We start from the raw sequence: 4,962 nt of genomic DNA, 5'->3' as shown, positions 1-4,962 counted from the left end.
GAGGTAGTGATCTTAATCGATTGTAGGGCGACTCACAACTTCATTGTCGAGAAACTAGTGACCAAGCTGGGATTGACACCACAATAGACGCTCAACTACAGAGTGATATTAGGCTCGGGTACAACAGTGAAGGGCAAAGAAGTTTGCAATGGGTGGAGGTTTGGGTAGGAGAATGGAAGGTGAGCGACAACTTCTTACTACTAGAGTTGGGAGGAGTGGACATCATCCTAGTAGAGTGTCGTGCCATGGAAGGGGGGCCGATGGAGGAATCCGCACAAGAAGACGAAGAAGGGGTAGCGGCGGAGGCTCCCTTGGCTGCTCTAATAGAGAAATTTGCCAGTGTGTTTGAATGGCCGGAGAAACTCCCTCCTCAGCGCATCATAGACCACCACATCTATCTGAAGAGTGGAACAGACCCACTGAATGTATGACCCTACAAATATGCACATCATCAGAAGGAAGAAATGGAAAGACTGCTAGATGAGATGATATCCTCTAGCATTATACGACCGAGCAAGAGCCCGTACTCAAGTCCAGTGTTGCTGGTAAGAAGAAAAGATAGGAGTTGGAGGTTCTGCGTAGATTATCGAGCCTTGAATAATGTAACCATCCCAAAAAAATTCCCTATCCCAGTTATAGAACTATTTGATGAGTTGAATGGGTCCAACATGTTCTCTAAGATAGATCTCAAGGCTGGACACCACCAAATACAAATGTGTCCTGAGGATATTGAAAAGACGGCTTTCAGAACCCACGAAGGCCACTATGAATTTTTAGTAATGCCATTCGGGTTGACTAACGCTCCCTCCACCTTTCAGGCCTTGATGAATCATGCACTCAAGCCATATTTGCGGAGGTTTGTTCTTGTATTTTTTGACGACATTTTAGTCTATAGTCAAGGGTTGATTGAACATGTGCATCACTTGGAGGTGGTCTTAGGATTGCTGAAGGAGAATGAGTTATACGTGAACCTGGAGAAGTGCAGCTTTGCCAAGCCACGAACCGGGTACTTAGGCCACTTTATATCGGAGGAAGGCATAGAGGTGGACCCAGAAAAGATCAGGGTTATCAAGGAATGGCCGGTACCCACTAACGTACGAGAAATGCATGGATTCTTGGGACTGACAGGCTACTACCGGTGGTTTATTAAAGACTACGGTACTATGGCCGCCTCCCCGACCCTGCTGCTAATGACGGGAGGTTACAAATGGAATAAGGAGGCAGAGGTCGCCTTTGAAAAACCAAAAATGGACATGATGACACTCCCCGCGCTGGCCATGCCTGGTTTTCACCTGCCTTTTAAGATTTAGTCTAACGCCTTAGGGTTTGGAGTAGGGGTAGTCTTAACTTAGGATAGATGACCAATAACACATTTCAGCAAAACGTTAAGCATAAGGGATAAAGCACGACCAGTATATGAACGGTAGTTGATTACAGTGGCTTTCGCGGTTCAGCGATGGTGGCCATATTTGTTGGAAAGAAAATTCACGGTGAAGACAGATCAACGATCGCTGAAGTTTTTGTTAGAATAACGCGTGATGCAGCCCCAGTACCAGAAATGGATCACCAAGCTACTGGAGTATTCCTTCGAAGTAATGTATCAGTCGGGCTTAGAGAACAAGGCGGCTGACGCCCTGTCTAGAATCTCCCCTACTGTGCACTTGAGCCAACTTACAGCGCCAACCATAATAGATGTGGTGGTAATCAAGGAAGAAGTGAGAAAAGACCCCGGGCTGTAGGAAATTGTGAGATTGCTGGAAGAAGAAAAAGCAGACATCCTATATTACACACTCCATCAGGGGGTGTTGAAGTTCAAAGGAAGGTTAGTAATTTCTAGTGCCTCCTCCTTATTACCAGCCATCATGCATACGTACCACGACTCGATCTTTGGGGGTCACTCGGGCTTCCTGAGGACGTATAAGAGTGCGATGGGAGAACTGTATTGGAAGGGGATGAAGAAGGACATTAAGAAATATTGCGAGGAATGTGTAGTATGCAGAGAAATAAGTCCTCAGTGCTATCCTCAGCAAGGCTACTGATGCCCTTGGAGATACCCGATGCAATATGGAGTGACATCTCCATTGATTTCATTGAAGGACTGCCCAAGTCAAGAGGATGGGATGTGATTCTAGTGGTAGTAGATTGGCTGAGTAAGTACGCACCCTTTTTACTATTTAAGCACCCGTATACGGCCAAAACTGTGGCTGAATCGTTTGTCAAAGAAGCAGTGAAGCTTCATGGATACCCCAAGTCAATAGTTTAAGACAGAGATAAGTTTTTCCTTAGCCATTTATGGAAGGAATCACTACAAGAGACGGGGGTACTCCCGACGCCAAAAAACGTCGGCGAAAATGAAAAGTACGTCGGGATAACCTTTCCCGACGTACAAAACAGCGTCGGGAAGAACGTCGGGAGAAATGCGTCGGGAGAGGCTTTCCCGACGCCATACCAACGCGGCATCGGGAAAGCCTCTCCCGACGCCTAACTAAGCGTCAGTATAGCCTGCGTCGGGAAAGAGGCATTCCCGACGCAAGCTATGCCAGCTCACCTCCCAGCGTCGGGAAATACTCTTTCCCGACGTTTTTTTCCCGACGTTTCTTTACGTCGAGAATTCCTTTTTATATATTTTTTTAATATTTTGTTTCTACTTTTTTTCTTATAATATTTTGCTCAAACATTCACAATGATGTTCAGATTGCTGAAAAAAAATTTCTGACGTTTTAGATTAAATTAAAACAAATTGAATATAAATTAAAATAAATGAAGAAATATACAAACAAAAATTAAAAAAATAGAATTAAAATTAATAATACGAAAATATAGTTCACTACAATAAATATAGTTCTCAAAATAGAAAAAACATAAACATAAGAAAAAGTCTTCCAACGAGGTGCGTATGCGCGTCATTCTACACCTTCGGTCCTAAAAATGATATAAAAATAACTAAATTTAGTACATAATCATATATTTGCAAAAACTTAAGAATAATAGAGACATATACGTACCGCAAAGCTAGGCTTCTCCGCTCCATGGGCGATTGTCATCGGAATGCGCCCATTTATTGCAACGTGGCGCTCTAACTCCAAGAGTCGAGACTGCGCACGTCTCCTAGGAGTCGGAGTCGCTTGTTGAGAAGAAGACTCTGCTCAATAAATCGATAATAACATATAAAGTTAGAAAAAAGAACATGAAATATTTGTAAGTTAAAATGAAGAAAATTCTTAGACTCACCCGTATTGTCGCCCACAGATGATGACCCTCCCGCGATGTTATTATCTAAATCGTCCTCAAACTGGAGGAACATATCGTCCGTCTCCATAAAATTTGATCGTCGATATGACATAATGGCTATGGACATAGAAAACAAACATTTTCAATTTAACTTAAACCTCCCTCTCCCGAGATAAGTAGTTATTCCATTTCATAATAATTATTGTTGTAGTTGTTGTTGTTGAAAATGAAATAGAGAGCATTTTGGACAAATTATATCTTGCCTTCTAGTTTATTATTGAATTGAATAATGGAAGGATATCAAAAAGAAGTTTATATTATACATAAAGAAACAAAATGATAGAATGAGCATGAAGACACTTTGTTGGCATGACAAAGATATATATATATATATATATATATATATACACAAACCCCTAAAACTCTTGAGATCTCTCTTCATATCAATGAATTTGTTTCTCTGAATTCATACAGACACTCTGACCAATGGCCAAAACCAAAGCATGTAAAACCCTAAAACATGGTCCTTGATTCTTGGATATTATAAATGTTAGATTATACAAATCTCAAATGGGATAAATCAATCAACATTTATGTGCAAACCAAAATCAACACAACAGTACTACTGATTCAATTCTCTTCAAACAAAAAAATGTGCATAAAATGTCTCTCTTTGTCAGTTTCCTAATTTATCTTCATTTTCTTTTTCTTTTAACAAACAAAAATCTAAATTTAAACTAAATAAAATTTAAACTTCCACTTACCTAAAGTGGCAGACGGCGACAAGGGACGACGACGAGCGACGGCGGCAGAACACGGAACGACGACGAGCGACGGCGGCAGAACACGGAACGACGACGACGATTCTCTCTTCTCCCCTCTCGGCTTCTCCTCTCGTTTTCCCTCTCGGTTTCGGTTCTGTAAATTACAGAATTGAAACGATTAAAAAGGGGATTTCCCGACGCAGTGCCGCGGCGTCGGGAAATCCCCCTAAAAGCGTCGGGAAAAGGGGCATTCCCGACGCTCATTAAACGGTTTTCCCGATGCCTAATAGTGCGTCGGGAAAAGCCCCTTTTCCCGATGTCGTTCCCGACGCACTGTGCACGGCGTCGGAAATAGTTTGTTTTTAAAATTTAATTTACTCTTCTCCCGACAAATTCTTGCCGACGCTTTCTTGGTAAGTCGGGAAATAGTGTTTTCCCGACGCGTTGCCCGACGCGGCGTTGACGGCGTTGGGAAAATTCTTATTCCCGACGTTTCTTATGCCGATGTCGTTTTCTGCATCGGGAATAATCCATTTTCTTGTAGTGAATTGTTCCGGTTAGCGGGTACCAAGCTGAATCGTAGTTCATCTTACCATCCCCAATCGGATGGGCAAACCGATGTCGTAAACAAGAGTGTGGAGGCATACCTAAGATGCTTTTGTGGGGAGAAGCCGAACGAATGGAGCCAATGGATACACTGGGCGGAGTATTAGTACAACACCACTTATCACGGCTCCATCAAAATTACCCCCTTCCAAGCCGTTTATGGTAGACTTCCCCCACCGCTGATCCAATTTGGGGGACATGGAGACACCAAACTCCACACTTAACCAGCAGCTAAAGGAGAGGGATGTAGTGTTGGGAGCGCTGAAGGAACACTTAAAACTAGCTCAAGAGAGAATGAAAAAGCAGGCGGATAGGAAGTGGAGTTCCATGAAGAGGACCTTGTTTTCCTCAAGATACGACC

The 4,962-nt window shown here is 42.8% G+C and overlaps 1 long non-coding RNA gene across 1 annotated transcript; it reads right to left on the bottom strand.

The window, feature by feature from the left end:
• Positions 1-3,020: 3,020 nt before the first annotated feature.
• Positions 3,021-4,029, bottom strand: LOC127150071 (uncharacterized). Its single transcript, XR_007822017.1, has 3 exons — positions 3,996-4,029; positions 3,232-3,348; positions 3,021-3,142 (listed from the first exon to the last, which is right to left on the bottom strand). It is a non-coding gene; the product is annotated as an uncharacterized LOC127150071 (long non-coding RNA).
• Between the last annotated feature and the right edge of the window lie 933 nt (positions 4,030-4,962).

The sequence above is a fragment of the Cucumis melo genome, chromosome 6 (genome assembly GCF_025177605.1).
Source record: "Cucumis melo cultivar AY chromosome 6, USDA_Cmelo_AY_1.0, whole genome shotgun sequence".
Taxonomy (NCBI): Eukaryota; Viridiplantae; Streptophyta; class Magnoliopsida; order Cucurbitales; family Cucurbitaceae; genus Cucumis; species Cucumis melo.
This window is presented reverse-complemented; position numbering and strand designations above follow the sequence as displayed.